The 13,818-nt window shown below is 34.6% G+C and overlaps 1 protein-coding gene across 2 annotated transcripts in view; it reads left to right on the forward strand.

Annotated features, from left to right (window-relative positions):
* Positions 1-13,818, forward strand: part of AGMO (alkylglycerol monooxygenase) — a 373,312-nt gene that overhangs the window by 187,491 nt on the left and 172,003 nt on the right. The window lies entirely within an intron of this gene.

The following is a 13,818-nucleotide window of genomic DNA, read 5'->3' on the forward strand; positions in this document are numbered from 1 at the left end:
GGAAAATATGATTAAATGACGTTTCTGTTTGTCTATTTACTTATTTCATTTTGTGTATCATATACTTAGCCAGCACTCAGTTTTTCAGCATTTTATTAAGTTATTAGATTTATTATTTATTTTAAAATTTAATTTACCTTATTTTATTGCATTATAAAAATGTTTGAAAATATTAAATTTTAAGCATCTTAACAAATACTATCTCATTAAATCTTCAAAGCAACTCTATGAAATACGAATACTATTTCCTCCAATTAAATATACTAAGTAACTTATTCTGGGTGATGTGATTGGTAAATGTGAAAGCTGGGCTTTGTATCCAGTAGTCAGGATCCAGATTCCTTGTTCTCATCCACTACACTATACAGCTTCCCTATAGATGGGTCATTTCTGATCCTAATGTTATAATAAAATAGCTACCATGTATTAAGCACTGAGTATGTGCCAAGCAAAAATTTTTCATTTAATTCCCATAAAATAATTTGAGTCACTAAAGACCAATTAAACTTTTACAGGTTGTAAAGAATGAATGTAAGTTCAAATAACTTCAGTTAATGGAGCTTTATTTTAAGGGGACAACATATAGAAGTACATGCAGCAGGAAACCATACCAGAAATTTAACAGACGATTTTAGAAAACTGAAATTTTTATATTCACTAACTCTGTGAGCAAACACCATCCCTTTTAAAGCTAAGAATATTGAGATTCTACAGTTTATATAAGGTAACATAGCTGGCTCAGAGATAATTTTTTGCCATTACTCACACATCGTACTTCTTCAAACAAAATTTTTATTTGATTACATCTCAGTATAGCATGGCAGAATGCCACAGGGTTCATAAAGAATCAATATGGTACGGTGAAAAGATCATGGCTATTGGTTACTTGAGACACAGCTCAGTTGTAATATTACCTATACCAAACTGCTGTGTGAACTTCATACACATCTACTTGTCCCTCTTAAAATTTAATCTATTCTCAGGCTGCTCCTGCTGAAAATTATTTGGTGATGTTCCATGGCTTGCTGAGTTAAGTCTAAATTTCTTGCATTTTATGTTTCTCACGCACTGCCTTTCAAATAGATCTCCTGGTATATATCCCATTACTTTCCATTCTGTACAATTCAGTCAAACTAGACCATTTCCATTTCCCAAATACATCTGATATATGATCATTGCAGTGCCTCTCCTTTTTATATTTTCTACATGTTGCTATTCTATACATTTTGCAAGGCCCAACTCAGTTCCCTCTTCTCCATAAAGTGTTTCCTTTATTAAGAGCAAACACATATGTATCTCAGACCATGTGTCAGTCACTATGCTAAGTATTTCACAAGATGTACTTATTTGATTATACAATGTATTTACTAATGCAACCCTGTTGTCCCCATTCAAAATGAAGAAATTGAACTACATAGAGATGAACTTGTTTAATGTTGTTGCAGCTAGTTTATAGTAGATCTGTGGCTCAAAACCTGGTAAACAATTCTCTCTCCTTTCCTCCTTTGAAATCCTGTATCATTGATTTCACATCTCTTGGTAACGTCCCAGTTTGCCTGGTGCAGCCCCAATGTATACCTTTTTTTTTTTCTGGCATAATTTTTACTAGCACACCCTGTCACTCTCTTAAGGTATTCATTGTACACTTGTTGTGTTTTCCTCCTAAACAGCTCTTTCATCTCTCTTCCCCTTTTTGTTTCTACTGCCTCGCCTTAATTTATGCTCTTATCATGTTACATAGATGATTACTACAAAATTCCTTTTTTTTCTTATTCCTGCAGACTCTTTCCTCTCCTATATATTTGCATACAACTGTGGTGATCATTTTAGAACCCAAGCAGTATCAGGGCACACCCAACATGAAACAAACATCAGCAACAGAAGTTTTTAAATGGTTCTCTATTGCCTCCAAGATAGAATCAAACACCTTAAATACATACATAGATTTTAGCAGCCTTACAATATGACCCTGCTTACTCTCCAGTCTCATTCCATTAGTTAGCCGGTCCAGCTAAACCACACTGCTTTTTGCTCCCTAAGCATGCCCAACACATTTTTTCCCTCTGTATTAGCATAGGCTCTCTCTGTGATACCTTTTTTCCAGACATTCCCCACGATGCAACTCAATTACCACTTCCTCTGGAATGTCACTCTTTCACCTCTTAGTTAAAGTTGAGTGCACTTTTCTTGACACTACCCCGTGTCCTATTTCCATATTGGCAGTTAATGATAAAAAGCATGGGCTCTGTTGGGAGGGCATAAATGAGATAACATATCAGTTGTTGCACATAGGAAGCATCCAATTAATAATGGTGAAGTTTAATTCTTACACCACTCTATTGTATTTATTGCTTAACTCTGCTTCTCCCATTATTCTCTGAGTTCCTTGATAGCAGAAAGTGTCCCTCATCTATTATGTGAGCATCTATTTACGTGTATGTGTACATATATTATATAAATATATACAAACTTTAATAAAAACAAACACCAGTATTTAAATAGACAATTAACTGTAACTTGCTGATAATAATTATTAGTGTTAGATATTAATAAACATATGTGTGTACGTACTTGTATTTATATCTAGAATATACTTATGCTGGATCTCCCCTAATAGAGTGTAAATTTTTGAGGGTGATGATTACATATCTTTCGGAACTTGGGGGAATGAGTAAGTTCTATTTCAAAATATATGCTTTTGAAAGATACTTATTTTAACAAAAATCAACTTTCATGCTTTTTTTCTATCCAGTGCTTATTCCAATAGTACCTAGTATCATAAACCTTTTGTTCTTGAAATAAGTTGAGACATTTCTCAGCACTTGTGCTCTCCTTACTCCCTTACTCTGTTTGACTTCTTCCTGAATTTCCGGTTCCAATTCTCTTTTCTTCTCTCAGTATTCTTCCTTCTTAGAATTTAATTTACTTCACCATTTTTAGGTTGTCTTCAAGTAATTGCATATTTAGTCTATAGCTCTAATACGAATTTTCTTATGGATTTAAGATCTATCTTTTGAATGTTTGACTTAACATATTCATAGGAATATTTGACACCACTCTGAGTCGACATTTCTAAAACGTGTTCCATTTCAGCTCTTCTCACCTCAAGTCAGCTGTTCTTTGTTTCCATTGCTACTTGAAGACAATGTCAAGATCAAATCCTGGTGTCACCTTCGACTCCTTGGTCTCTCTAGTAGCCTATACATGTTCTCTCTAGAAGAAATCTTCTGTTCTACAGTTACCTTTTAAAATAATTCACCCCCACCCTGCTTATTCTTGTATAAATTAGTAATGCTTTTCCACATGTATTAGATATATAAATCTCTTTGAAGTTCATATGTTCAAAAAATATTTCTCAAGCAGCTACTCTGGGCCAAAGAGCGATTCCAGTTTTCTGACCTGGGTTGGCACACTTTATTACTAACATTTTGAGGATCACAACCTCCTTCCAGAAACTGTTGGATTCTGGTGACTCTTTGCCAAAGGAAAAAACTTGACAAAATATCAAGAATTTTACTGAGTTTCCTGAAGATTATCAATAAACTGTTTAAAAATTCATAGATCACCGTATTCAAATATCTGTTGTGAAAGGATTGGAATTGGAGGCCTTCAGACACAAGAAATAAGATCGGAATCTATAACCAGAATTGAAGAGAAAGACATTTCAGGAACAAGGGAATAGTAAAACATAATGGCATAAGGTTTTATAATGAAAGAGAAGTCTATCCTCTGTTAGAGGTTTGTACATCTTCTTCACTAGTGTGTTCCCAGAATATAAAAGGTACCTACTTAATAGGAGCTCAAGACATGTTTGTTGAATGAATGCCTGTGGACATTTAGTAGAGTTATTTAAACTCTCTGACATTGCTTCCAAATCTGTTAACTGAAACTAGTCATACCTACCCAATAAGAGTGTTGTTAGGATTAATGAAATAACATGTGTTAAGTATATAGTCTGGAAAATAATACGCTTTCAACCGATAGCAATTATGAAAAAGCAAAAAAACAACCAAAACAAAACAAACCCTGCATATTGGAACTGGTACACAGAGACAGAGCTAATAGAAGCAGGTGTAACTGTTGCCAGTCACCCGCATGCATCAGAACTATTTGTGCTTACTCAAGATATAGAATCATGGTCCCGTTCTGAGAACCACAGAATCTAAATCTCTGGAGAGCAAGAGTAGGAAACTTGAGCAAGCTTCCCAAGAGATTAGACTGAACATTGTTGTGATGAAGTTTGAGCACAATGAATGCAGGAGGTGACAGTAAACTTCTTGAAGACAAAGACTATGTTTTATACCTCTTTGTTTTCCCATTGTCTTGTCTGGTCATGTTAACCAGATTCTTTATAATATGTGTATATATTGAAGAGAAGCAGAAGGAGAAACAAGAAGAGAGTACCCATGGCAAATATTTGGATCAGAGAGGATGTGCTGTGGAATGAATTGTGTTCCTCCAAAATTCATATGGTGAAGCCTTAATCCCCACAGTGATGATATTTGGAGATGGAGCCTTTAGGAGGTAATCAGGTCTTGAAGGTGGAGCCCTCAGGATGGGATTAGTGCTCATAGAAGAAGAGACAAAGAGGAAAGGATACAGAAAGAAGGTGGCTTTCACAAGATGCTGAATTTGCTGGCACCTTAATCTTGGACTTCTTCCCTTCTATCACTGTGAGAAATAAATGTTTGTTGTTTAAGCCACACAGTCTATTGTATTTAGTTACAGCATCCCAAACTGACTAAGACATGATGTACAGTTAAAAAATAAATAAATCTTTAATAAATTCTGAGGGACAAGGGGAGAAGTTGTCCTTTAGCTTGTCCTTAGAAGGAAAATATGCAAATAGGAACAGGACAAATTAATTTATGACAAACAGATACTTGTAGCTTCCAAACAACTAATTGAGAAATCATGCTATGATATTTGCCTTTAAGCAATTGGTATTTACAAATATTTAACAGACTAAAATTTATAATGAGTGACAGGAGATCTGACCTATGAGATTGTAAACATTAAAATGCAGATTTATATCTAATGCTTAGCAACTGCCAGGTACATGGTCAGTAATCACTGACATTTGTTGATTAATGAATGTAAAAGCGACACTGAAATTGGGAATATGATCATCATGACAGACACAATGTACTGAGCCTTAGAATGAGTCAAACATTTGGAGTTTGTGTAAGAACTACCTAAACTCTCAGTTTGTCAGTTACCTTCTTTTAACATGATGTTACTACCACTAACAACAATGTGGTTCCTTTTCTCACTGAGTGACCAAATTGGTAAAATAAAATGATGTTACACAAGAATGAAGTTTTACATAGTTATGCTTATGAATATTTCCCATTCTTCTTAGGTCAATTTAATTGGTGTTGCTTTATAGAAGTCACTTGGAATCCACCTGCCTTTGAAGGAACACATTCAGCAGCTACTTACATTCATTTTTCTAAGGAAAAGTTAAAAGTGTTACTCAAAATGTAAGCTGAGATGAATTCAAATAGAATGCTAACTTGTCCACCTCTTGTTTGAGGAATAATACAATCATAAGTGACAAGAGTCAGCCTTCAAGGTAATTTATTACAAACACAGTTCTTTAAAACCCTTGTTTATTGTATAAACATAGCCTAGTCTCATTCTTCTTAAAACCAAGTTTTTAACTCTTTAACCCTGTGGTATGGATTCATCAAAAATTTACTCCCTATGAAGCTCTTTATGATCCCAACAGTCCTGATTCCTCCAGATTGTTTTATTTCCAAACTATAAATATTGTTTTTTCACTCCTTAGTGTGGAAATTCAGCTACCTCCATATTACATGCTTACTGAAGTAGAAAACTGCCTAATCAGATAGGAAAACATTTGGCTGTGAATAAATCAGCATTTGTCGAGGATTTCAAAGTGTGAAAGTAGGCAGACAAGCCCAGATCCTAAGAGCTCTGCTTTCTCTTGCTTCCCTGTAGAGAAATCAAGAGGCTAATATGGCCTCCACTACCATCTGTCTAAATACTTGAATCTGTTGTCTTGAATTAACACAGCAGATCTAGTGGGGGGTATAATTAAGATTTTATTTTTACATTTCATCACCAGATGCTCTACAGTATAAATTTATCCATAACTGTTCAGATTGATTAAGTTTTTAATAAGGAAAACAATGGGTGTTTAAAGATCAACTAATTCAGAACAAGAAGTAAAATTATTTTAATATGTTGACTTGTAGTATTTATGGATTTTATCCTTTTTCTAAAACTTTAAGTGAGAAATTGCTATAGATTTCTTTGAGAGAGAAAAACCTATTCGTACATAAATATATATATGCAAACAATAAAAATCTAACATTGCCATTCTTTCTACCTTTAAATTAATAAACTACCTGCTAATAAATTGTAATTTCCATTGTTTTATTCCGTGACCTTTCAAAAGATCTTAACACAGTACTTTCCATAAAATATGCACTCAGTAAATACCTATTGAATAAATGAAACCCACATAGGTTATTTTAATTTCCATACAGTCAGATGAAGTTTATGAACAAGGGAGAATTCTCTACAGCATTCTCTGGCAACAAGCAATGGGACTGTTTGCAAAACAGCAGTATAGAAAACTAAGCAAAAGCATATATCTCTATTAAGGGTAGTTTTCAGCTTGAGACCTGGAAAAGGAACTCAATTTGCTTCTTGTTAAATAACTCTTGTGCCAGTTACATATTCAAATTTATTGTAAGCTCAAATGTCTCTGCTGTGCATTGTAACTGAAAACAAAACAAGACAAAAAAAAGAATGATTTTTCTCATCCTTCCCGCAAAATCACAAAATTTTACGAGAAAGATAAGTTTTTAGAAAAGCTTTGTTTCTGAAATAGCTTTACCTTTCCATTGAAGAGACCATTGGGCTGTAAATAAGCTTCCTATGTGAAGTACCTGCATCTCGCTTTATTTCTTTTTACTTCTAAAACCTAGTAAAGTTCATAGAAATTCAATAAATGTTTGCAGAATGAATGGAATCCCTGACAAGAGACTTCTTGCTCTGATTATTCTGCAAGTAGCTTTTAATAAAAGACTTTGATAAGGACTTATAAATACAGGTTTTAATCCTCTGAAACAGATTATTTCCAACCCTAACAGAAAACCCTTACTGGTAGTTTGGTACCTAAAATTGTCATTGATTGGTATTTGAGTTTGTATTTAATATTTAGTATATATATAATAAATATATTTAATAGAAATAAATATATGTATATACATTAATATTTTTGTCCTTCAGGTTTTTTAATCTGTAAATGGGACTAAAATACTGGAAGGCATTATTGAAAGGTCATAGAAATATTTATAATCACTTACTTTTCAAAAAGATATGCATGAGCCTATAGTTAATTGTAAAGATCTTTCCAAATAAAAGATTCTCCAAATTTTTAATACAAAAACACCCATGCATAGACATATACATAGATAGGTAGAAAGGCAGATAGATAGATAGTTGAAAGAAAGAAGGAAAAAGTTAAAAAGAGAGAGAGAGGAAGGAAGGAAAAAAGGAAAGAAGGAAGAAAGAAAGAAAATTAGATAAGAAAAAGGCAAGTAATCATAATATAACTGTTAGTCCATTTAATTTTAGTTTGGGTTTGCACTGAATCTTGCCACTAATTTACCTGAAAAGTTTTGCTGTTTTTAGTCTGCACTTCAAGCATATGTTTCTTAGTTAAATATAACATGACAATGATTTTTATATCAGATGATAAATGTATTGGGAGCTGGCTTAGCATTTCCCTTAAATACTGATGCAGTGAAACCCAGAGGCCTGCAGTGGTATGGGTCCCTCTGGAACATCAATCACGCATGATGCTGTAAGGAGAAGTCTTGATTACTTAGAGTCAATGTCGTCACTGTAACCTACGCTCATCTGAATGCAGGCATTTTTCTGCTACGGAGATTTCATTTCACTTCACCCTCAACCCAGTCGCCCCTCAGCATTTATCATATTGTTAGCACATTCATTTTTATAATGAGAATTCTGTAAAACACATGCTTTTTAAGACATATTTTCCCTATTATAATTTTTTCCTCTCAGACAGGATGCGTGAATATTTGTAAGCATCTCTTATTTGGAAAGAACTTTACAAATAACTATAAGCTCATGCCTTCTTACTTAAAAGTAAGTTGTTATAAGGATTTCTGTGGCCTTTCAGTAATATATTTTAGCATTTTGGTGCCAGTCTGCAGATAGAAAAACTGCAGGGTAGAAATGTAATATGGTATTCACATATTAGTCCAAAATTGGGGAAAAAATAGAATTAGAGTTTTTAAAATTAGATTTAGAAAGTCTCTTCCCTATCCTCAATAGTCAAAGTGAGGTGAGACGAGGCAATTTTCTAAGCAATACAGACAAACGAAATACTTTTCTCTTGAATTAATCACTTTTGTTGAAAGGAAATCTTGTCATCCAACTTGACCATCCGGTAATTATTTCTGTATTCTTAACTGAACTATAAAAATCGAACCCATGTTTCCCAATCAGAAGAATCCGTGAAACTAATTAAGAAATGTATAGAATGGACTAAGTTACTTTTATAAGAAATAATTTCAGACAAGACACTAATTTAAAACACTTACTTTGATGCTTGTAGAGTTCAACTGTAAGTGATTTTTCAATTTCAATTGGAAAGACCTATTGAGGTATGTTTTTCATGTAATGTAAGGTAGTGAGAAAACTTCTGAGAACTATATCATGGAAAGAATTAATTGCAATCGGTTCATAATAGACATTTAAATATTTGATTTACCACGTGTACTTAGTTTATCAATTTGCAAAGCCAAATGATTTCAGGCTGGTAACCTACGCACTATGAAGGTGTCATCACTCTTCTAGACTTGTAAGTTATCCAGCTCACTCAAAGTGTAACTGGAGGGTGGGTGGGGTGCAGGTGTCATGAGAACTCTCAAAGGAACTTTCAAAAGCACTTGATGACATGGAAACTACATTTTCTATTTCTGATTCATTTCATTGAAACTGAAGCCCACACAAACTGGTGCTAAGAGAGCATAAAGGTAATTCAGGAAATTCAGCTGCCGATGATTATCATAATTCAATTATCTCATCATCTAGCCTCTGTGATTTTCTGTGTGTGTTTTTGTTGTTGTTGTTGTTATTGTTGTTGTTAGCCCCTTTATTTTTAGTTATTTGTCTTAATTTTTCACCTCACTAAAACAAAAATTATGTTTGGACTCACTTTCCTGGCTTTAAACTCTAAGGACACTCCAGACTCATGTTTTGCCTCTAGCCTTGGCAGTAACTACCAGGCTCATTCCCTAATGCACCCCTTCCTCCAACTTCCCAATTAGAAGACAGAAATTATACAGAGCCTCCCTCCTGAACTACACAAGACTAGAGCACAGTAAGACATTCACACCCATGACACAGAGTTTCTCCACCTTGGCACTATTGACATTTTGGACCAGATAACTCTTTTTTCTTTTTTTTTTTTAACATCTTTATTGGAGTATAATTGCTTTACAATGGTGTGTTGGTTTCTGCTTTACAACAAAATGAATCAGTTATATATGTTCCCATATCTCTTCCCTCTTGCGTCTCCCTCCCTCCCACCCTCCCTATCCCACCCCTCCAGGCGTCACAAAGCACGGAGCTGATCTCCCTGTGCTATGTGGCTGCTTCCCAGATAACTCTTATTTTCGGGGAATGTCTTGTGCCCTGTGGGGTGGTTAGCGGCACTAAAACCTACTACTCAGTAGATACAATAGCACTTTCCCCAGCTGAGACAACCAAAAATATCTCCAGACATTGCCACCAGTCCCCTGGGAGCATAATCACCCCTGTTTAAGAACCACTACTATAAAGGCAGAAGTGTGGAGGGCAGTAAAGTTGACTTATCTACCCAATATAATCTTGCTGAGAAATCACTATGTGCGAACCAATGTTGTATGTGCTGTGAGAAACTTCGAGAAGGGTGAGACCCAGTTTCTGTCTTCACAGAAATGAACACAAATAATTAGGACATAGGACAGACCGACATAAAAAGTAGTGGTATCTTGATATGTACTCAGAGAAAGGAAAACAAAATTCCCTTTAGAAAAATCCAGAAGAGTGCTTGGAAAATTTAACTAGGTCTTGGAGGTAGAGCATGATTCCAGCAGGTCAGGATGGGACATGAAGATCTTAGAGGCAAAAGTGAGAGCATTGGGATTGGTCTTGAGGAAAAATGTGAACGGCTTTGAATTCCAGATGTTTTGGACTTTATTTAATTCATTATGAAGATCCTTTTATTTGAGTTCATTTTAGTTTTGATGAGAGGAAATGACATGATGAAATGACATGATGAAACTCATGGTTCCTGTTCTCTTACTTTTACATTTAACTCTTCTTCCCTACATCCACCATAAATTGTGGAGAGAGAAATAAGGAGTTTGTGACCACTCCAGCAAATCCAGTCCAGAGCACTTCTGCTGGATAAAGGTTAATCAATAGAATGGATGGAGCTTATAATTATAAAATTGTTACTTTTATTATTTATTTATTTTTAATAATTTATTATTAAACAAGTAAAAGCAGCTTAAGAAACAATCTTTTTGGAAAACAATGATTTCACAAAATAGGCAGAAAAAAATGTTAAAGTTACTGTCCGTGAAGATTGGGTGGGAAATTAGCACCCAAGTTTTAATAATACAGAAACTAAAAACACAATATAAATAAGAAGGGCAAAGGCAACAACCTAAAGCACTCTGTTTAGGACATTGATTCTTAACCTCTGGGGACTTACGTATCCCTTTGAGTATATTGTGAAAATAGTAGTTTTCCCCAAGAAAATACCCATAGTCACATATTCGTAAAATTTGGTATGACACTTCAGGGTGTTCTTGGCCTTTTGAAGCCCATAAATGGCCTTTCTAGACATCCATGGCCCTCAGATTATAAAACCCTGATAGAAAACTACAGGCTACAAGACACAGACCGTTGCTTTAGAGACCTAAGAAGCCCCAGAAGTGCCTAAAATGCGATGAGCGCAATGTAGAAGCTGAAATTCCTGGGCTCTTTCTAAATAACTGGATTTCATTTTGAAATGTAGTCAAAAAGCACTTAGTTATCATTTCCCGTTAAAGTTCTAAAAATTTAGATTTCTTTTATTTGATGGAAAAAGTGCTATATCTCATAAAGCAACATGATAGAAAAATAGAAGGATTACTGAGTTGAAACTGAGAAGACTTTAGGGCTTCTTCTAAGATGTTTAAACTTGGATTAGTAATTTAACTTCTCCGAGCTTCAGTTTTATGCTTTTTTGTAATAGAGTATTGCACTATATTATTTTTAAGTCCTCTATATGTTCTAAAATTTTATAATTTAAATTAACTCATCTAAATCTAAAAAAAAAAGCAAGACAAATAACTTCTAAAAATGAGAATAGCTCCAGTTATGTTCACAGTAAAATATTTTCGAGAAGTGATTCAAAGCTAGATGTGGTTGAATTTCTAAATGACTGAATTTGCAAAAATGGGTGATAAGTCGTCCCACTCAGCTCTTATTAGTTATTAATTACTTCTCCATGACTTTGAATCAGAAGGGTTTACTACAAGAGAGGTTCTGACTGGGCTGTCTGAATGATGAATCATTTCCCACACCAAGGTGGTCTTCCCCAGCTCCAAGGTACTCATAGGCACTACAAGGAAATTTAACTCTGGTTGCCTGTGTTATACTTGGCATTTTACTAAAAAAAGAAAAAAAAAAAAGGAATTTTCAATATTGATATCACCACGCTTTAGCCTGCAGAAGCAAAAGATTTTCTTTGAGGAAAAGTACTTGACATTAAAAAAATAATGCCCACAGCCAAGGCTCCAATCATCTGAATTCACTTACCATTTGTGGGGCTTTAAATCTGGCTGCACACACACCGGGACCAAGGATTAGAAATGCATCTGGGTAGCAGAAACCAGTTAGTGTAGTCTCCTCTACCCCCTTTTGTTGTCTGTTTTTGTAACATATGTTAGCCACCAAAGACACAAACAAGGATAAAATGGTTTTCTCCTTTCCCATCTGGTTCTCTGCCAGAGATACAAAGCCTGAGCAGAGCATCAGATTTCAATGTCCTGACTGCTGAGAAACCCCCTTCTTGTTCTCTATCCGTCACCATTCTTCTTCTCAACAAATATTTTTCCACCAGTACAAAGCAATGTAGTCCAATAAAATTAAGGGTTATTTCTACTTACTCCCCTCCCAATTTCTGGTCATTAATAGTGCATTTGTGGGATAATATTTTTGCCTCTTATTTCACAGGACTGTGGTCTGATATAAGGGCTATATATTCACCGTATTTTGAACTCCTGAAATTAAAAACTGCAGAGATTTTTTTTCATGTATAAATGAGTTCTGTTGTATGAATCAATGAAAAAGTCTTATGGATCAACAAAAAAAGTCTGTTGTTTGGATCCCATAATACATTTCTTATGGATAACTTTAAAAATGGCTATAGAACTCTAGATTAGAAAAGAGAGACAAGAAGAAAGAGAGAGAGAGAGAGAGAGAGAGAGAGAGAGAGAGATAACATATTACATATCCTCTGCATTGCAAACATTTGCATCCTTTGCATGCCTGTACCGTAATGGAAACCGAGAACCCCTTAGAAGCTGGGCAGCAGGGAAGGAGGCAAGGACTGTTTCTTTCAGGTGTGCAGTGAGTCTAATAAGGAGATGCTGGTGACACCTGCCCTATGAAGAGATGCAACATTGTTATGTGGCAGCGCTGCTGCTGCTTCTCCTTCAGGAACGTGCAGGACCCCACAAGCTGAGGACCGTGTGGCTCCTGCGGCTCTGCATGTCTGCAGAGCAATTGCAGATTGGGTGTTTCAGTGTCAGAGGTTGCCAAAAAAGTATTAAACCCTGCCATATAAAGAGTTACAACATAGATGTATGTTTGGGACTATAGGGCTCTATCAATATTAATATTTTCAACCAACTAACTGAGCATTACTGTATATTACTAGAGTAGTAATTTCTTTTATTTAAATTTGTCTTAAAAATTTTAAAGCATTCAGAAAAGTAGAATAATAGAATGAATGTTTCTAGCTCCATAACTTCAATTTAAAAATCATTATGATATCTTGTAATAACCTATAATGGAAAAGAATCTGAAAAATAATAGATAATAGATAGATATGTATGACTGAATCACTTTGCTGTACACCTGAAATGAATACAACATTGTAAATCAACTATATTTCAATAAAAACACTATGATTTTGATTCATTTTCATCAGTTATTCTTTTTCTCTTTTTCCTTTTCATTGCCAAATATGATGAAGCAAAACCTAGATCTCATGTCACGTATACTTTAGTTATACAACTCTTAAAAAACAATTACATTTTCTCATGCAATGACAATGCCATCATAACTCCTAATAAAACGGTATTCTTATCATGTCATACTATGTTTATAATCAGTTTTCTCTCATTGCCTATAAAATGTCTTTTGTATTTGGTTTGTTCAAATCAGTATCTAAACAAGATCCCCACAATACGTTTGGTTGTATGTATCTCAAAAATACCTTTTCATCTGAAGCAGTCCCAGCTCCCTGTTTTTTCTCGTAGCACTGACTTGTTGCCAAATTCATGTCAGTGTTACTATTTCAGTGACTATTTTTCCCCTTAAGTAGCATTTAACATATTACTTTATTCCTTATATATCCTTTAAATGGAAGTTAACTTTAAAGGTGAGTAATTTCTTAAAATATCAATGTATTGATTTTGTCATAAATAGGCTCTAAAAGATCTATTTAGATTGTGATTAAAGAAAAGTAAAAGACTGTTATCTGCCATGGTT

This window comes from Delphinus delphis, chromosome 9 (genome assembly GCF_949987515.2).
Source record: "Delphinus delphis chromosome 9, mDelDel1.2, whole genome shotgun sequence".
Taxonomy (NCBI): Eukaryota; Metazoa; Chordata; class Mammalia; order Artiodactyla; family Delphinidae; genus Delphinus; species Delphinus delphis.